This window comes from Symphodus melops, assembly GCF_947650265.1.
Source record: "Symphodus melops genome assembly, chromosome: 16".
Lineage (NCBI taxonomy): Eukaryota > Metazoa > Chordata > Actinopteri > Labriformes > Labridae > Symphodus > Symphodus melops.
Genome location: NC_136706.1, coordinates 11,402,210 through 11,423,594, shown reverse-complemented (window position 1 = coordinate 11,423,594; position 21,385 = coordinate 11,402,210). Strand labels below are relative to the sequence as shown.

At 44.9% G+C, this 21,385-nt stretch overlaps 2 protein-coding genes across 2 annotated transcripts in view; both read left to right on the top strand.

The window, feature by feature from the left end:
• LOC306836848 (kunitz-type serine protease inhibitor IX-like) overlaps nt 1–21,385 on the top strand; it is a 140,719-nt gene that overhangs the window by 89,899 nt on the left and 29,435 nt on the right. The window lies entirely within an intron of this gene.
• The window catches only part of exd3 (exonuclease 3'-5' domain containing 3), a 37,583-nt gene that overhangs the window by 13,057 nt on the left and 3,141 nt on the right, over nt 1–21,385 (top strand). The gene's annotated exons all lie outside the window — the stretch shown is intronic.

The following is a 21,385-nucleotide window of genomic DNA, read 5'->3' as shown; positions in this document are numbered from 1 at the left end:
CGAGCTGAACTCTGGTTATCAAAAACAGATTCTTTTGGATGTGGAATGTCATTCCTCCGCTGGGAACGCTCATGCAAAGAGGTAAAGGAGACACTGAAAGGGTTTGCATGTCCCATATGGCGTTGGAATGTCTGGCAGACCCCAGTGAGTTACGTTGTTTATCCTGCTGCTAACACATTTAGCGCTACAAGTGGTGGAATGGAGAAACAGAAGGATAAGATGAGCATTTTTTTTTTGGGGGGGAGAGAGATTCACCATGCAGAATCACACATGGAATTGTGGGCAATGTGGGGAATCTGGGAATCTTTATTCAACTCGATTTTTACTTCTTTGTCTTAGGTCATCAGTTTCCTCCTCTTTCAAATAAACTATCATTATTTACATGCTCACTTATACATGTCCTTGTGACATGCGGCTTATTATGTTTTCCTCTGTTTGCGGGGCCTGAAGGAGATGTTTGCTCATCAGCTTGTTGTTCCTCGTCATTGCTGGATTTATGATACCTGACCTGTAGGTATCTACTTGGGTGGCTGTTTCGGGTAACTCGTGTGTGTAGCACTGTTTGTGACTAGGACGGGTGTTTCTAACCTCGGGTGTTCTTGGATGCTCCAGGTAGGGGGGCTGCAAAATGTGTCAAGGACCCATGCACCATTGGATGCATTTTGTCTCAGTCCCGGAATGCAAAAAAAAACCTTGGACCACCTTGATGCTGCCGTGTGTGTGTTTGTGTTACGATGACGATGGAAACACACACAGACTGAATCTCTCCGAAACGACCAGTGGCCAAATGGTCATCCGACTACATTTCTTATTTACTGCTCATTCACACTTAAAGCCAAATGTCACACGAGTGCTATACAACTCTTGTAACGGCCTCTCCCATCACTTTAGACTTCAAAGCTTTAGTGTGAGCTACCCTTTTTACGATTTAGTTAGTGCACTTTAATTGCATGAGACATGGCGGTTAGATTAAAAACACCCGCTTTCCTTTATTCAAGATAATCAGCAGTTAATATTTTCAAGGTTGTCAGTCTTTAAACTGAAGGCAAAAATAAAGACACGGGGTGCTGGTGGTGTAGGGGTCAGTGCGCGCCCCATGTCTATGGATGCTGTGGTCGGCTCGGGTTTGAGTCCCACCTGTGGCTCCTTTCCTGCAAGTCATTTTGTCTCACTCTCTCTCTCCCTGGTTTCCAGACTCTATCTACCGTCTCTCCAATAAAGTTAAAAAAAGCCCAGAAATAATTCTTCAAAAAAAAAAGTAAAAGACGGTTTTCCAGCACTTTGCCCTTAAGAAGAGTTTTGGTAAAAGTTTTTTTTTCTCCAGATCAGTAGCTTAGTGTTTAATTGAAGCAGTCTGTCAGGTATATGACCAGTGAATAGATACCATATGTTTTTTTTCTGTCACTGAAAGAGTGCCACCCTGGGGCTGCTCCACGGCCCACCCAGGCAAAGTTAACTCCTTTTGTTATCTGATTGTAAAGTCTCTGATTAGCAATGGATGGGTTAGCCCCCCCGCCCCCCCACCCCCCCCTTTTTTTTTTGTCTCTGTGTGATTCTCCTTCATGCAAATACACCACTGATGACTGCTGTGTGGAAAGAGAAGGAAAAGAAGACCGAGAAGAGGAGATTAGTGGAGACTTGTGTGTCCAGATTGTGCAGGGAAAAAAAAGGGTTTCATGTTTGTTTCTGAGTATCAATAGGCCCAGCAGAGATTTTAATGGCATGGGAATGTGTGACCCCCATAGAGACCCTGGGAGGGAAATGTAGAAGGGCCTCGTCGTATGCATCGGCATGATCGCATTTACAGCATTTACACTGATGACGTGGAGGAACAACACAAACATTTTTTACATTTCAAAATGTCAAGTTTGCGTTGCGGTACTCGAATCAGTCTCGAGACCACTTTTTGAAGGACTCGTCTCGGAATGGAAAGCGATATTTACTCAGTCTTGTCTCGGTCTCAGACTGGGTGGACTCCTGATTCTAAATCAAGACCACCAGTGAAAGGCTTTTTTTCCACCTCATTACTGTGATTAGAAGGAAAAGTGGCTCTTTCTAAAAGATACAAACATTTTCAATCCAGTAGTTGTAGTTTGCAGTTGATTTTTCAGTGATATTCATGGTCCTGGTCTTGACTCTGTCTCGGAGCCCTCTGGTCTCGGGTTCAGTATGTCCCAATCTGTATGGGGCTCGTTTTAATCGCACCTGCTTCTGCTTTATAGCCACATTTACTATATTCTCATTCGGTTATGTGTGAACACACACCAATAGTGTTTCTTCCTAAAGTGACAGTGTCCAAATAAAACAGTTCAGCTTTCAGAACAGTGTCAAACTGATGTTGTTTTTAGATCTTTGTCACTCTCTTATGGAATTGAAAACAGGACGATGTGAACCGACAACATGTGAGATTACGCACACGGTATTTCAAATTCAGCCTTCAGTTATTTACAGTGTATTATGTATGTAACAAAAGGAGCCTCTTTGAGGGCACTTTGTAAAAACTCAGAGAAAAGCACTGTCATCTGCTTCTCATAGGGTGCGAGGATAGAGTGGTGGAGTTAGCAAATGAGTTTCCCCATTCAGCTGTATCCTATTCCTGCCACGAATGCCCACTACTGTGTCTGTGTGTCCACACACACACACGCACTTCCGTTGGGCTGCGCAGATCCATCGGATGTCCCGGCCTTTTATAGACATGTTGAGATAGCCGAGATATGTTGACAGATAGACGTGAAACCACCCAAACTGTAGCGTGGAGCGCGCACAAACTGGAAAACTTCAAATGTGCAAATACATGCTGGCAACATCATACACACAAATACAGCAATTAAGAGCGCACACACACACACACACATTCTGACACATATGCACACAGAGTCAGACTATGCCGTAGACACTGTTGCAGCAGAAACCCTGGTTCCCACGCACCAGACTACTGGGGAAGTGAAAACAAGAGCAACAGGAACCGCCACACCGTGAGAGGGAGGGGTGGGAGAAATTGGGGGAAGGGGAAGGGGAGGGGAGGGAAGAGAACTGAGAACAGAGGTGATGGCAGGGGAGGTTAAAAAAAAAATGTGGCGAAAGAAAGAATACAGCAAATGAGAAGTAGCAAGAGAATCAGAGATAAGGAGAAAGAGAGGAAAAAATAACCAGTGGAGAACTTTTTTTTTTTTTTTTTTTTAGATCTGGCGAGAATGTCCAGAAATAATCGGCTTTTGTGACGGCGAGATGAGTGTTTGTTGAGCGAGGAAGAGCTGGAGGAAGAGAGGGTGTCTGAGAAAAGGTGGCATTGAAGGAGGGCGAGGCGATGGAAAGATTTGTTGTCTCTGTGTGCTTTGATCTACAAAGAGGGCCGCGGCCTGAGAAACAGGAGGAATGTGAGAGGTTGAAACACGTTTAAAGTTACCCTTCACTCGCTCCGTGTGTGTGTGTGTGTGCGCGTGTACAAATGTGTAATAAAAGTGGTCAGTAGTATCAGGATGTACTTCAGTGTTCAAATCCAGAAAAAGAACAAAAGACACTTTGTGTATGCGTAAATCTTCTCACACAGCTTTTTTTTTTTTTTTTTTTAGATGATCACAGAAATGTACAGTGTTAGGATTTGGTCACATTTGGTTTCAAGCTGTGAAACTCAAAAAAAAAGATTATTTTCACTTTTTCAAAACCTCTTCAGAATATGTTTGTCTGACCTCCATGTCTACTTCTGCAACTGTGTCATCTCTGTGAATGTGCTGCTTTTTTTATATAGTGGCAAAAACTGGGGTCAAATTTGTGTGTGCCGCCTTTTTTTTTTTTTTTTCCCTCCCCCTACTTTACTCTCCCCTTCTGCAGAGACAAGAGGAGAGAGAGACAGAGAGAGAGAGGGGAGGAGGAGGCCGAGACCGATGGGAGGGAGGGAGGGGTGGTGGGGCATTCCATAGGCACGCCAAGACATTCCGAGGGAAACCATCCCAAATATTTCCCACTGTGTGTGGCGAGGGCTTCGCGTCTCCTGTTACACACTCGCACACATTCAGTTTGAGAAAGCGCTAGAAGTGAATACGCATGTGGGGGGGGGGGGAGTGTAAAGCAGGTCCCTCATTCATCTCTCTCTCTGGCACACACATACACACACACACACACACACACACACACACACACACACACACACACACACACACACACACACACACACACAGACAAGGCGGTTAGTGGGTGCAGTTATGAGTGACTGGTGGGTTGCTTGTTTGTGTGTCTCCATTGTCTGTTTCATGTCTCAAGAGGCGACATGCAGTCTCTGTCGTACTTTCTGTCAGTCTGCGCCTGAACAGGAAAGGGCCCTTGTGATTGGCGTGTCACTCGGACGTGTGACTTTATGAATGAATGAGACATGAGCACAGATGATACAGTAAAGCTTTCCCCTTGCTATTCAGGGGGTAAACGTTTTCTGCAGCATTGACTTCTTCAGTGGTATTTGACGTCGAAGGACGGATTTTTCCTGACTCTTTCACCCAGATACACTGACGTTCATACTGAAGGCAATGAAAACGGCAGCTGTTCTTCGAAATGATTCCGCAAGTCCGTGTTAGAACTTATCCTAAGTCGTTATCGCATCAAAATGTGAAGTAAACTCGGGAGCACTTGCATGAAAACTGAGGAGAAAACCGGTGCAAGTCCGTCCTGTCTCTATGACAACGGTCTGTTGGCGACACTGCTCCGTTAGTTTTTACTGCCCGTATTTTTTTATTTTAGGTTTGGTTTTTTTTCCTGATCAGACAAGGAGCAAAGGGTTCGAAGAGGAGGCAGAAATACAAGGAATAACATGCGCCAGCGAGCTTAACAGCACTTTTCTGAAAATGTAAAATATTTACAACTTGAGCAGCCTTTACTCATTGGAAGCTTTTGGAAAAAAGACTCTGATGCTCTGGGAAAAAAAACACTCACCTAAATCATTATAACACAAATGTACAAAGAAACGCATCAAATTCATATCATGTCAAACCTTTTTAGCTTACGTGTAGGATTTTGCTGGTAGTAGATTTAGCTGTAACTGGTCGTTGAGGAGTCGTAGGTACTTTTATTGTAAGTGGTTTGTATTTCGCCCAGTCGAACTTGTAGCTTGTAACCTATAAAATGAGCTTTTAGCATCCTGGCTCATTTTGAACTTCACTCTCATGGCTGTCTGAGCACACACAGTAAACACATACGTGCACACACACGCGCGGTCAGATAAGGAAGAAGAGGAGCCATCACTCAACAAGCATCTGGTCTTTAAGAAATCTCGCCTGTTCTCTTTTCCCACAGTCTAGTTGGCCCCAGGATAGCATAGCTACTCAATGACACCTGTCTGTGCGGGTGCATGCATGACATGTATCTATATATATGTGTGTGTGTGTGTCTCTGCATGCCTATGTGTGGATTTATAGTTGCTCAGACACTGCTAAGATTTCTGTCAACACTCAGAGGGGCGGATGAATTAGAGCATAGGTTGTTGTTTTTTTTAAGGACCTTTAATTATAGACGGAGGAAATCTTTCAAGTTTTCCTTTTTGGAGCGAGCGCTCTGCTTCTTCCAGATTTCCCTGATACTTTGTGTCCTCTGTAAGTATAGCCAATCACACTGCACAGGTGTGTAATCAACACTTTTTTTTTTTTTTTTTTTTTTTTTCTGTTTGTACTTAAAGAAGTCAACAGAAGTGCAAAATGGAGATGCAGAAAAGAAGCCTCGATAAATGAGTACCTGTCAACTGTACGATCATTTTACTGCCATGTCTGAAATCCAACAACACCTACATTGTCCTACTTGTACACTGAATTATAGGTTAGTGGCATGCATCAAGAGCACACTGTCTCAATGCAAAGTGAAATGTTTAAATGAGCGGTACGGAGGATGTTTTCCAGAAACGAGCCATGTTGAAGTGCTGGCAGCAGCCAGAGTTTAGAACTGATTCTACACGACCTCAAACGCTTCCTCGACCAGGTACTCGCTAACACCAGAATACACGTTGGAGATGATGTTGATTTAAAAAAAATAAAAAATGAGAGAGAGGTAAGAACACAGAAAAGTTTCAAGACGGATGTAGAGCAAGCCAGACACTGAAGTGTTTCCGTCTGAACACTCGTTAGAATGCAGAAATAAATAATAATAAAGATGCATTTCAAACAAGTGGAGGGGAAATCGCCTATTTGAATTGAAGTATATTCAAATAGTGTTTCCTCTTTAAAGCTCTGTGTCAAGGTTGATAAAATACACCAATAATTAATCAATCAACTCATCTTTAAACGGTGGTGTTGTCATCATGCTGTCCATCCTCCATTCAGTCTTTAGATTTAGAAATAAAGGAAATGGTTTACTGCTTGCTTTAACTCGCAGAATCTAACATGTTGACACTTAAAGTACTTTTATTTAAAGATTTATTTTTTAAGGCTTTTTTTGGTGCTTCTCATAGGGTGCGAGGATAGAGTGGTGAGACAGCACTGTGGAAAGAGTCAGAAACTGAGGAGAAAGAGAGTGAGCTAGAGGGGAATGACATGCACGCGGAAATGTAGCCAAAGGTCGGATTTGAACCCGGCCCACCTCAAGTACTACAGCCTCTGTACGCAGGGCACGCAAAACTCACCAGTTGGTCAGTGGCGCTTATGATAACACACGTTATGTGCATGCATGGATTCTCTAGTAGTAACACGTGAATGTTTGGTAAATCCGTTGAACTGTTTCTGTCTTTAGGCTTTGACCCCCCGTCTTTAGCTCAGCATCATTTCTCCTCTGTGTGTGTGTGTGTGTGTGTGTGTGTGTGTGTGTGTGTGTGTGTGTGTGTGTGTGTGTGTGTGTGTGTGTGTGTGTGTGTGTGTGTGTGTGTGTGTGTGTGTGTGTGTGTGTGTGTGTGTGTGTGTGTGTGTGTGTGTGTGTGTGTGTGTGTGTGTGTGTGTGTGTGTGTGTGTGTGTGTGTGTGTGTGTGTGTGTGTGTGTGTGTGTGTGTGTGTGTGTGTGTGTGTGTGTGTGTGTGTGTGTGTGTGTGTGTGTGTGTGTGTGTGTGTGTGTGTGTGTGTGTGTGTGTGTGTGTGTGTGTGTGTGTGTGTGTCCTTCTCACCCTCTGCTTGGCCCTCTCTCTCACCCTCTCCATCTCCTCTGTTCTCTCTCTCCCTCACTGTTTTCACCCTGCTTCCCTGCTCTGCTCCACTCCCAGTCTCACTCTCCTCCGTTTCAGATTACCCAAGGCGAGGAATCCGGTGCAGCCGGCAGCTGGAATGTCCTGTTTGTCTTGTGCTGTTTGTGTGCGTGTGTGTGTGTGTGTGTGTGTGAAGCTGGTGAGGCTGGTGCTGCTTTTTGATGTGTTCCATTGTCTGAGAGCCAAGCTGCTTCCTGCCCCCAAAGCCTGAGAGAAACGGAGTGGAGGAAAAAAAGAGAAGGGAGAGAAATCATGTGAAAACATAGCAGGGAAAGACGGAGATGGACGCAGGCAGACAAGATGGTCAACTGTAAAAAAAAAAATTTAAATTTTTTTTTAAAAATGAATATATCGCAGAGGAAGATGGAAGGAGATATCTAGGAGGAAAGGTCTGGGGCAGGAAGGGGTGGATGGATATGGGAGGAGAGAGCTGGAGAAGGAGGAAGAGAGGTGAGAAGGAAGGAGGGAGAGCTTCAATAGGGCCTTTCCTCCAAACACCAATACAATGAAGTAGTGCGTAATTTCCCATGTCCCCCACACCCACACACACACACATACACACACACACACACGTACTGCCTCACTGGCACACACACAAATACACAGTTTCTCACAAGTGATATAACATTATTCTCTGTTTTCAGGGGGTTATGCTTGTGAATTTCTCACTTCTCTCTCACGCTCCCTCTCTCTCTCTCTCTCTGCGGTCTGTGTGTGGTCTTCACACTATGGTCGGCGAAGGCAATACTGATGCGAGAGGATGAGAAGTGATATGGGGAAACGAGCAAAACTGTGTGACACGATGACAGAGAAGATGCAGAGAAAGATGATGTGGAGAAGGGGGGAAAAAAACAAACAAGCAGATGTACTAAAAAGCCAGAGGAGAGGGGGGAAAAAATTGCTCAGAATGCCATTTGAGTGCGTGCCGTGTATGAGGTGCGTTTTCCTGTAAAAATGTGAACGTGCATAAATCATTCCACGCGTGTGTGTGTGTGTGTGTGTGTGTGTGTGTGTGTGTGTGTGTGTGTGTGTGTGTGTGTGTGTGTGTAAGTTGCTGGCCAGTGGAGGGATTTTGACGGGCCAGAGCATAGCATTCCTGCTGGGTGGTGATGTCATGAGAACTAGCTCTCTGCTCGCAGACAGACAGCCCTGTTTATGTTCCCCTCCAGAGGAGAAACCACACTGTGTGTGTCTGGTGTGTGTGTGTGTGTGTGTGTGTGTGTGTGTGTGTGTGTGTGCCTCTGTCTAACTGTGTTATTGGCTCGTGGGGGAGGTGGGGGAAGCCGAGAGGCTCTCGAGAGGGTCTACTTTCCCCTGCCGCTGGGGGAGAGGGAACCACTTACTGATGCCTTCCTCTCAAACATGCCCACAGAAAGAGGAAGTTTCTCATGATTTTTAAGGAGCTGTGCAGCCAGACTGCGCTGCAGTGAGTGATTGCCCTCTGCGACAAAATAGTCTCCGAAGAGAAGCTGAATTTTTGTAGCATAATAACAAGGCTGGGGTCAGCTAATGGCAACTGAACCACACAGAAAACACATTAAAAGCTGTGAAGATGCATCTTTTTTCATTCTGCTTCATGATTTGTTGAAGGCTATCAGCCTAGCTTGAAATATTATAACTCTGCTGACACCTTGACTGCATGAAACGTATGCAGAAGTAGGTCAAAGATTTGTTGATTAGTATTCACGAACAATTGCAGAACATAGCAGAATGCTTTGTCTATTTGTGTATTTTCTTTTTTTGCTTCCGTCGACAAAATCAAAATCAAGTATGCAACTTCAGATCAATGATGTGAGAACGAGTTCCAGCAATTGTGTTTTGAAACACTCCGACACTGCTGGTATGGCTGTCTCTGTGTCTGTGGTCATGGTATAATGGTTTCCCTTGCGATAGTGAAATGTGATCTTTGGAGCTCAGTGAATCGTAGATCACTCTCCCACACTCGGAGAGCTCTGTGCAACACAGCCCGACCGTCCCAGCGCCCCTCTGAGCTGATGATAAAGAACTTTGAGTTGTCATTATCACAACCTCTGTGCCACACTTTATCTCGAGCTCTCCCCCCCTCTCCCCCCCCTCCCCCTCCACCTGCAGACATGTTTTGAAACGCCTTGCATGCCGAATACCGAGCTGACATCTAATTCTTCTTCTTTTGCAGTCAATTTAGTGGGTTTTTTTTTTTTGTTTTGTTTTGTTTTTTTTCTTCTGTAGCACGATCCTATTGGTGCAGCTTGATTGTTGGACAAATCCAAGAAAATAAACTTTAAACCAGTATTTGTGGACTATCTCTATTTAAGAAGAAAATGCAGGGTTGTGCCTTCAAAAGTAAGAACCCCCCCCAAAAAAAGGATTCAAAGGAACAAATCACTTTATCCCTCCGGCTGTGTTTTGCTGATTATAGGTTATTATTACCTGCATCATTTTAGCTACTTCTCAGCCCATGTTTGCTGACTTTCAATGTGGAGAGTGTGTGTGTGTGGTCTGTTGTCTGGAGCTCAGAGTCACATAAGAACCCAGAGGGTAATGAAACTCTGTGGTTGTTTGGGTCTTCCTGTCTCCTGTTTATAAAGTTTTCGGGGGAACTTTTTAAGATTTATCTGTCAAGGACTCAGACTGATTTTCAGAAATGATTTAAATTCAGGAGGAACGCATGTTACTGTGAATACCTGTCTGGTACATCTTTATTGTGTGTGTGTACACTTATAAAAGAGAAAAGAATGACTTGCGATGGAACATGCACACTCAGATAAGTAGCCACTCAGATCCTGGATTACAGTAATCAGAAACCTGCTGTTTCTTTCCTTAGCCATCAATCAAAGTTGCGATCTGCACCTTTTAGTTTTATGATGAGAATGTGGTTTATGTAAGCGATTCAGCGAGGAAGCTGAAGGAGTCTGGGAACCACTGACCTATATATCTTAACAACAATAACCCCATCCATTGTTGGCTGAGTTGTTTTCTTATTTTTGTCGACACCCCTGTGTGTGTGTGGGTGTGTGCGTGTCTATGCAGTTTCTGAGAACGAACCTCATGGAGTCAGAGATAATAGATGGTACCCCCCCCCCCCCCTCCTAGCATGTTTTGTGGTTTGTCAAACTCAACAACTGTACAATGTGTGTTTTCATCCGAGTCTATGTTCTTGTGATGTATGCTGGGGGTTTTTTTTCTTTTTTTTTTTTCTTGTTGCTCCTCTCACACGCAGAGTGTCACCATCGTGGCTATGTGTTTTCACAGTTTAGGGTCAGAGGAGCGTCGGACTGCACATTCTGTGAAACATTCCTCAAATGTCTGATCTGCGTTTTTTTTTTTCTTTTTTTGTGTGTGTGCGTGGCTCGTACGTGCACGTGTAGGTCTTGGGAATGTGGGTCGAGCTCAGACTTCAAACTGTACACTAAGGTGCTCTGAAGCCTGCAGTTTGCGTGATGCGATGCTATCAGGAGGTTAGGAAAAAGATAGGTCTGTTTGCTTTGGGAGCTGCAGGCTTGCTTTGCACACACGCACACACATAGTTTTCTCTCTCTCTCTCTCTCTCTCTCTCTCTCTCTCTCTCTCTCTCTTTTCTGGTACTTACAGTCAGATTCAAGTGAAAGTTCTTGCGGGGGAAAGGAAGGCAACGGTTGCAGACTGACATCTCCTCTACTCCCAGGGAGCTAAGAGGTAGAAGGCCGGAACGGGTCAGGCTTGGCTTGGGAAAAAGGTGTGTAAAGTGATTAGTTAAAAAAGTGAAGAGCACGGAGAAGTGATGTATGCAAACGTATACAAAGCAGCAGAGAGAGAACGGAGTCAGTGCACCACAGATAAATACAGTGAACTGGGTGAAAGGCGGAGATTAAACTAAGAGCGTAAACCAAATCTTGGGATTTCTTTGACGTCTAAGCGACTGAGAGCCACGCATGGATATAAAAGGGATGGAAAATGAAAGCCACTGTAGATTAACAAAAAATGATGATGCACAACTTGCGTCTTCCCCCCCCACCCCCATTTCCTCCCTCTCCTCTGTCAGGCCGAGGAACAACAGTGTGTCCTGTTCCTCACAAGAGCTGCATTCAGCATTCCAACTGAAGCTTTTGCATGCTTGTACACATGTCACTCTCTTTAACGACCTGCAGTAGTAGTTTGGGTTCCAATGGTGGTATCGTCGATGATGTCATTTTACTAAAGAGTCCCTGTGAGGATCTTTGTATATGCTTAATAATATGACATAATTTGGGGGGGGGGGGGGGGGGCAGCAGCTCAACGCGTAAGGAACTGGGTTGGGAACCAAAAGGTCGCCGGCTCAAGTCCCCAATGCAGACCAAAAATGGAAATATGAAAACCACCTCCTGAGCAAGGCAACAAATCCCCCCCCCCCCCCCCCCCCCCCACCATGCACACACACACACCAGCCCTTGAGCACCATCACCCTGACATCACCCCATCAGTGCATGTCCATAGATTTCTTTTTGTGTGTGTTACATGATTATCAGAGTGTAGAAACCCGAATTTTCCGTTGCGGGATCAATAACGCAAATCTTAATCCTAAAGCAGATATTACTTGATAATGTACTGAAAGAGAATGTAAGCAGTTGTGTAGATAGTTGGTTTAATTATTCAAGAAAAGGCAAAATGCTAACACATCATGACACGTAGTACACATTTACAAAAAATGAGAAACTTCTCGCTACTTTATTTGATCTCTTCTTGATACCTTTGGTGGATAGAAACCTCAGCCTGTTCTTGTTAGAAATGATACCTTCACCACTTTTTGAAGAAGTCGTTGAATGCGAGCCAGTCAGATCGTGTAAGCCCTGAACTTTGAATATGCTTTCATACGTTTGCTGCAAGGTTGCTGCTGTGACTGGGTGTGTAATGGTGTGGTGTTAGTGTGCTGTTTGGGGTGTTGGTGTTTGTGGTTAAGGGTGTCGCCTTAATGCGTGGGACGCTGCTATCTACTGAGTGCACATTGAAAATATGTGTGTGTGTGCGTGTGTGTGTGTGTGTGTGTGTGTGTGTGTGTGTGTGTGTGTGTGTGTGTGAGAAGGGGAACCTTCAAGGTGTCCCACCATCTCAAACCAAAGCTGCAAATCCATCACTAAATTAATGCAGCTACTCAAGCCAACCAGCCAATCGAAACCAGCGGTGACAGGAGTGCCTGAGTACCTGTCTGTCTACATGATCCCATGGACCTCCAGACGCACACACACACACACTCACAGGCAGGCTTCCTTGGTTGCAGGGAACCCTTTCTTTCTTTCTTTCCCTCCATTTTCCTGCTGTCTATTTTGGTCAACTGGTGGCCCGTTCCCACAGTGCTGCTGTTCCCATGGTTATCGCCGCAGAGATAGCGAACAGGGGGGGTTGGGGTGGTGGGGGTTTGGGTGGGGGTGGAGGGCTTGACGGAAAGCGGGAGAGACAGCGTTGCTCTGTTCAGATAGATAGGGGACTCTGTGGCTGTAGTTGGGGGGGAGGGGGGGGGGGGGTTAAATGAAGTGTATGGGGCTGAGTGTGTGATGTGAGTGCGTGTGATGTGACGCTCCCATGAACATCACAGGTGGCCCCCGAGGGTTCGTCCCACATGGGCTTTTGTTAGATGTATGACCCTTAATTGAATCTCGACGATACTGACAATTTCTGTATCATTTAAATAATAGAATTATAATATTTTTTAAATATTGAAGGTAGCCATCATATGAAACCGGGATGATGCAAAAGTTGTTTTTTTCAGTCAATGTCAGCCTTTGATGATGCAATAAAGAGTCTTTTAACCTCATGGGAGACCTCTCTCTCGTGGTCGATGCCACTTCCTGAGATTTGAGAGATGTGCAAAAAGAGAAGTGGCAAAGGAAGTGGAAGGGTAGGAGCCAGGAGCTGGTTGGGGTTAAGGGAGGGCGGGGGGTGGAGGGGGGGAGGGGTCGAGGGCCAGCGAAAGGAGGGAGAGCGGGAGGGCAGCGGGTGGGAGTCCGGGGCTCAGAAAGAGGGACAGATTCAGTTCCCACACTTCTAATTACTGTGTCACTAGAGACTGAAAGGGGACTGCCCCTGGCCCTAGGGAATTTGCTGGGGCCGGTCGCAGAGAGGGAGCAGCGTTTTAGCCGGGGGGGGGGGGGAGGAAGAGTGGAATTAAAGAGGGTGTAGGACACAGGAACTCTCGCTCCATCGTGCTTTCTTTTTCCGTTTTTTTTTTTTTTTACCTCTTTGCATTCACACTGGAGGTTAACCCCTTCACCGTAGGCCCCCCCCCCGCCCTCATACCCCAACCTCTCACCTCCGACCCACTTCCCCATAACCCTCCCTCGTCCTCCGCCAACCTCAGGTCTCTCTTTTCCTCCAGTCTTTGTTCACAATCGTGTACTGCTTCCCTTTTTACCCCGACTCTCCCCCCCTCGTTTTTTAACCTCAACGTCTACCTCTCTGACTTTCTAAAGCTGTTTTCCTCTCCTGTGTCTCAAGTTGACATGAACAAGGCCACCTCTACACACACATACAGAGACACACACACACACACACACGTTCACACACAAATATCCAATTCTGCTTCATTATTGCCACTTAACCCTGAGAGCCCTCTCCCTCTTTCATTTCCCTTTATCTTTCCCTCCCATGGTCCTCTGTGAGCTGAGCGTGGGGGTTCTGATAGTAAACATAATCACAGGGAGACGCAAGGATGTGCGCAGGCCTGTGTCTGCCTTCCACCGCTTTTTGCATGTGAGGAAGTATGCATAAGCTCAAGTGATGCTCGGCACTTTCTAGTGCGACGCAGCTTCACAGAGAGGCCAATACAAGACTAAGTTCTGGATAGAGAACGCAACCGGACCTTAAGTTCACTGCTGAGACATTTATGGGTCAAAGTGAGATCAAACTCCCTGACTGTGTGTTTTAAAATGAGCCTCCCTCCCATTCACCGTTTGTCATTTATCACATTTCCCCAGGTACTTGATCTAACACGTCGATGCGCGGGGCGCTCCCACATCCGATTACACAAGCATGTGACGGTCGAACTGGGACGGTATTTGCTCGTAGCCCTCTCCACTTCTGACACCCTGTCTGTCTGTCAAAAAAGAAAGGAAAAAAAAGCCATGAAGGAATCCTTGTTCCTTCTCCTTTCTCCCTCCAGGAGGGAGAAAGGAGAAAGGAGAGAGAACAGACCAGCAGCAGCAGCTTCCACAAGCGTCGCTGTCAATATTTACAGTCCTGGATGAATCACTCTGCATTACAATAACATTCCCTGCATGCCTCTACATCAGGAAGAGATGAGGGGGGAGGAGGGGAGTAAGAGGGGGGGCTTGAGGGTGAAATATGCGTCAGAAACATTAAATGTTGAGCGAAGGAATCTGTTAGTGGCTCTCCCATGACGGGGGCTGTCTGTGTGTGTGTGTGTGTGTGTGTGTGTGTGTGTATACAGATGAAGCTTAGGTCGATGGGATCCAGTTGTGAAATTTCAGTTTGGAGTGTGTGGGTGTAGTGACAGTTTAAGAACTGTTAGCGCACGTTAAGGGAAGCTGTGAGTGTCGTAATGTTGTCAGGTGAATGGGTGCAGTGTAGACAGAGGAGATCTTTGTGTGCGTTTAAAACAGGTTCACATGTGGAGCACCAGGTTTGTTTCAAAGAGTCAAATGTGGCTTTTTTTAGGGCCCGAAGCACTGACCAGTGCGAAGGACCCTATTCTATCCCATACGATTGATTTTTCTTCTTCGTCTTCTTCTTTTTTTTTTCCTTCCGCCCCTTTGCCGCCATGTTTGAGTGCCTCAACGTGAATGAAAACTCAAATCAAAATTTCCAAGGTCATCAGGTGTCGCGAAAAGTTTGACATTTCAGTACTTTCGTCAAAAAAATTCGCAAAATGGCTCAGTGGCGCCCCCTTGCAATTTTCAAAAGGGCCTCCCCATAGAGGTTTTTCCGGCCTACGTGCTTGAAATTTTTTCTGCACATTAAGAATGTGAGATCTCACAAAAAAATCCTCTTGCACCCATCATTTTTTTCCCTTTTCTTTAGAGAACCGCTCGTCATTATTTCACAAAACTTCCCTATTGGTCTCTGAAGCAGTGTTGTTTTCTCAAAGAACTCTGCCTTCGAAGGGTCGCAGGGTTTCTCTTACGCTTTTGCCGGTGCAGCACGGGAGCGTCCTCTCTCCGTTTGAGCTCGTTCAGTAGGCTGTGATAACAGTTTTGGAGTGTTGTAACGTTTCCTGTACGCTGAGCAACCTCTCCCAGTTCAAAGTCACTCAATTCCTGAAGAGCCAAAGTCCTTAGATCACGTCGATGCCTGCTGTGTTTACTCGATTTTAAGCAGCTCAACAAGATGGATCATTTCGGGCTTTCTTTTGAGGTTGCGAAAAAGCAGACGCATTCTGCCAGGATAAATGTCTACGTACAGCAGTGTCTCATTTTTCATTTTCAACCGTTGCAAGCCTAACAAAGCTCAACAACTGTCTATGGATATTTCAAACATTTGTGTTTACTTTTTGCTACAATTTCTGTCGTCCAAAATAGCCTTCTAGTTTTCTGTTATTTTTGAGAATGTTGACTATTGCCATCTAGAGAAACGGAACATGTCTTTATCATTTATCAATCCCACTCCGTTTAGTGTTCTTCACTTAAGAATTTGTGTTCATGGTGCTTTTAAATCAGTTCATTTTGAAGTCGTCGGTTCCTAAATTTTGAAACATTTTGAAAACCCAAGTGGAAGTGTTCTGAGTGTAAGAACTGAGACTTTAGGCCAGCTGTGGCTCAGTTGGTAGAATCAGTCATATCCTAACTGTAAGGTTGGGGGTTCAATGATCCCCAGCGCCTGCATCCCCATGTCCAATTTGCCCTTGAGCAAGACACTTAACCCCAATTCCCAATTTGCTTTATGTATGAACGTACGAATGTGTGTGAATGGGAAGCTGTGCGCTATAAAACGCCGAGTCCATTCACCATTTTCATTTCATGTCTCTGTTTACTACTGTTGTAAAAGTCACTTCATTATTTTCCTCCAAACAAAGATCCTACTTCATTTCATTCAGATTTATCAAATCTAAAGAAGAAAAGTAGTCTTCTTCTTTAAACATTTAATTTCTCTTTTACCCCCCCAAAAAATGAAATCAAGCCATTCATGGATCATACAGTAGATAGATACTTCCAGACGATTTTAACTCTTGATCCTATGTCATAATAATTGTTTCACCTCAGTTCTTAGCCTTCATGCTGTTGTCTCTCAAACTATGAATCCTTAAATGTGCTTTTGATTTCAACTGATTGTACTGCTGAAAAGCAACATATCAATAGATGCTAACTGGCACTTTTAGATATCTATAAGTCATTTTTGGGATATTTTCATGCTTCTTTTTTATTTTTTAAATTCCCATTGGCCAGTGAGCATTTTTAACAACATTTTTCAGCAACTTGCTGTTTTTCTTAGATCTGCCCCAGTTGTCTGCGGTTGACAGGGAGAGAGAAAAACGTCCTTGGAGAATGAAAGAGGTGAGAGACAACTAGAGGGGGAGAATGAGGGCAGCACTGAAAGGGTGGTGGTGGGGGTTCGAGGAAGTTTTACGAAAGACCATTGAACAAGAGACAAGATATAGGTTGAACTGGGAGGGAGAGTAGGATGCTGAGGTTGAAGGTTGAGTAGGTAAAATAGAACAAATCGAGTCATCTGTCTGTGCTGAACCAAGGGAAAGCTGCAGGGCTATTTGTGTGATGACGAGACTCTTATCGGCTGGACTCCAGACTATTACCTTCTTCATTAGCCCTTTTAGTGAGCGCCAGTAAGAGGCACCAGGAGAGCAAAGGAGGGGAGCAACGAAAAGGCAGAAATGTTGAGGCCAATGAGGAGGGTACGAAAATGCTTGAATGTGGACGGCAAAGCTCATGAGAGAGAGAGAGAGAGAAAAACAAAACCATGGAGCAAGAGTAGCTCAGCCTCAGCTCAGCTAGCGATGCGTACAATTAGAAATGTCATTGACATATTCTGTCTCTATCGGAATGCTACTGCTGATCCATTTCTAATTATAAGATCTATAACCTTCATAAATTCTTTATTTAAAGGTAAATGATGCAGTGCATATTTTTGGAGCATTTTAAATTTGATTGAAAGCAAGCCCAACGGTCCTGACACGCCCATCAGACGGCAAATAGGCCAGCTGTGCCGTCCCCTCGCTACACACACAAAGAGTGACTTGCACTCGGACACACCTCAAAGACTAAAGCCAACGGCCAGCCACCACATACTGTACGTTCTGTGCAGGCGGGAGAGGAAATAACTCTCCGTGCCGGCAGGCGGCCGTAATCTACGAGCGACATTCCAAAAAAAAAAAGGGGGAAATGGAAATGGACAAGGACGGAGAAGAATGCGGCTGTATGTTGTCATACCATGTTCACACTGCTGTCGCTCACCATTTCTAATCGAGGAAACATGTTTGATGAAAAAGTCGAAGTCATTTTTTAAATAAGGTTTTGATCACTTCTGGGGAACTGATTCGCTTAGCCGAACAACCAATGAGAGTGATCCCTCTCACCAACCGCACCGGCGTCCATTCAACAAGACGAATCGGCTGAAAAAAGCTGACGGGTAGCGGCTGAGCTCGACGAAACGTATAGACTAAGGCGACAATCTTCTTGGTTTCAGGGCCTTAAAATTATTTCTTTAAAATTCTCCTCCCCCAACACATCAGGAGCCCCTTCACGCTGACATCTCTCCGTCTTTCGTGCATCTCCACAGGATCCAGTTTGTGTTTCCGTCTGTCTTGAAATGTATTTTAGAAAATACATTTGTCCTGCATTCCCGTTTCCATTGTGTTTACATACCAAGCATTTCGACACAAAATGAAACTAAAAGCAGGCATTTTTTGCAGTGATGTTTTGTCGGATCGAGGAGCTGCACCCATGGGAAAAGTCCGTGAGAGATGAATGTGGCTCCTGTAGTATGTCATGCGGATGAAATGAGTGGGTGCGAACATGAGTCAGGAGAGGGTGGTGCGTTTGAGTGTGAGAGTTTACATCTCCTTCATGCCTGCGAAGTATGTACACATGTGTGAGCACAGTGAGTCAGAGGAAGGTGTGTGTGATTTCAAGCCCAGACAGGCTCTGCTGTGGTCCAAGTTCAGGTTCGCTGTCAGGTGTTAGTGGTTAGTTAACAGAGCTGGTAATTACCTCAGACTGTCAGACTAAGACACTGGCCAGATACCTCCAGGAGACTGTGGGAAAGTACACATAGCAGGTAGCCTCAGTCTCGGAGAGTGACCCTCATACTCATACACAGTGTCAACGGGAAGGGTCCGACAGACTGAAATGACTGGATGTTCTTGTAAACCGTGAAACAATTTCATAAGGTCATTACACGAATATAATTTAATCCAGTAGTCTTCCGTCTTCGACCTTTTAACCTAGCCAGATTACCTGGAGGAGCTGTGTATGGGAGCTCAAACAGCCACATCTTTTCAAATGGAGTTTCATATCAAGTCGGAGTGGGCTGCTGTGATGTTTATATCCTGTGCCCTGCTGCACAGAGACCCCTCGCCCCCCCTTCCCGATGTCTTTTTTTAGACATAAACACTAGTGATCTTGTATGCACATTCTCATTGTTATCCATTGGGCATGGGGAACAAGCTTAGGTTTGATCAGCCTGTAGCTGGCCACCTTTTGAGGAGGGTCACTTGTGTTAGATAGATAGATAGATAGATAGATAGATAGATAGATAGATAGATAGATAGATAGATAGATAGATACTTTATTGATCCCGAGGGAAATTCAAGATGCTGTTAAAAGGCTGAAACAAAGGTACATTACTGATAATGTGTCCCATGTTTCATGATGAGTCCCTGACTCTCATCCTATGGGTTCAAGTCCATGACTTGCTTTATTTATTAGAATGGTTGTTTCTTACACTTTTGATGTTTTTGTGCCTGTAAAGCACTTTGGCCAGCTGAAGCTGTTTTAAAATTTTCTATACAATTAACCCAAACTTGACTTGACTCAATGTTTGCTTGGCTGATCCGTCTCCCCTCTTTTGATGTTGAAAGGCAGAAACACCCCCTGATTCAAAGGTATACCACTGATGTGTCCCAAGATTTACATCTTGGTACAGCTCTCACGCCACTCTCAACATCAAGGCAAACCTCGCGTGTATACCATCTATTGGCAAAATGGACTGGTTGATGGAAATCAACCAGAATCATTGTTTTTCCATAATGATTCTCATCTTCACATCATTATCACAACATTGAGCAATGTTATCACACATTGCATATTTTATCTCATAAATGTGCATGAGTCACTGTACATATCATCTGTTGACCTTATTTGTGTTCTTCTATTTTAAACTTCTTCATCACATTATTCACTTTTTATTCCTAAAAGTCAAATCGGTAAAGAAGCGCGTGTTGCCTGAAGCCAATGAATCACCTTCTCAAAAACCTTTGTTTTTGTACGAGTGATTTATTAGTAACCAGAATTTCACAGCTTTGCTCTCCCACTTCGTGGTCACTCGTATTACATTACCGACTGTGGACTGCCATAAGGGTTCACTTCCCACCCAAAGGTCACCTTGTTCAATGATTAACTCTCAAGCATTGTCAGCTCTTGCAGTGGGAATGTGCTAAATGAAGAAAAATGTTTTGTTTTTTTTTCTGCTTCCTTTGGTCGGGCCCAAAAAAAATAAAAAATCAAGTCGTTTCCAATGTTCCACAGTTTGCATGGCTCAGTAAAACTCATGTGTGAGATTGTCCACTGCTTGCTGGCAGTTGTCCAAATCACCTGGCATGACCTTGAGATTGTGTGGGAAAGCAGAGAAAGAGGTCAATACCTCGGCCAGTTGGCTTCCCCTTACTCATCACTTCTACAGGAGAATGAGACGGCTTTTTCCACTTCAGCTCTCCGTCTCACTTACCACTGGCCCACACCTCGTTTGACCGCCGCAACATGATAATGCATCTGCCCAACAGAATGTCAGACATGTGATGATGGAAGCAAGCAATGATGTTGTATTTTTATCCTGTTTGTCCTTGAAAGAGAAACGGTGCAGTCGTTTCTAAAAGTGATGTTCTTTTCTTGTATACATCGTGTGTGTGTGTGTGTGTTTTAACGAGCAGCATGGAAAGCGGACTTGACATTCTCTCAAAGAAGAAACGACAACATTTGTAAAGGGAAATATAGTGGCGCAGTTCTTGCTCCCCTCACGCTTCTCCTCTTCAGTTCCCACGCTGCCCTTTACCTGACTTACCACAATTTGAATCAAATCACTCGTGGCCAATTGGCTGCTCTGACCATGTGACCCAACATGGGCCCGTAAGAGCACCGCCTTCTGAGATTGCTCTCGGATTTTCCCATGGGAGCTGCCTACAGAGCCCGTGCAGTGTGAGCGTGTTTGAGAATGTCAGGGAAAGATCCCCCCCCCCCCCTCCCCCTCCCCTCTCCTTCGCTCTCTCTTTCCTAACTCCCCTCTGCTTTATCCCCCCACCCCTCCACCCCCTCGCTCTATTTTCCACCACCTCCCATCCTTTGAAACACAGTATCACACTTTAGATAGCCTTTGTTGTCACGGCAAGGAGCATTCTTTCTCCGGCGCTGCCACAGAGTGTGAGAATGCAGGAGGTTCCCTGGAAAACACAAAAAAAAAAAAAGAAAAGAAGAAGAGAGAGCGAGCGAGGGAAGAAACTGTGTAGCAACCGCCTTTAATCTGTAAATTCAAGAAATTTCAGGATTCTTTTGTTTAAAGGCACTTTTGTGGCTTTGGCGAGAGGGCAGTGTTGTAATAAATGAGGCATGTGTGCAAAGTGTGTCAGCCTTTAAGAGGGGGAGAAAAAAAAAGGTACCTCCGTTTAAGTTCAGGCACTCCTTTTTAGTGGCATGGGGAGAAGCCATGTGCATGGCAGCAAAGGAGGACAGATGTTGAAAACGCATAATGTGGCCCACGTCCTGACATCTGAACTTCTTTAAGGCTAAATAACCTGCGCAGGCTGCACGGACCCTAAAACCACGTGCAGCTCATCCTAACGACCGCTAACATGATATTCTGCCTGTGCAAACGTGTCCAGTTAAAATTTTTTTTTTTTTTTAAGTTTTGACAGTCATGTGAGCCTGACGCTTCCTGTGATGCGCAGGAGCATCGATCGACTCGTTTGAACTTCTCCCCGCTCTCTGTGAGAACCGCACGTCTGAGAAACTCTTCGTTCAATCCACAATAATGCATAGCTTAAAAAAACCAATGTCACGGTTTCCATGACGCTGCTCGTGTGTTGATATCTCTGGAAGGAAGGTGTCCACATACAACAGTGAGGTTTGT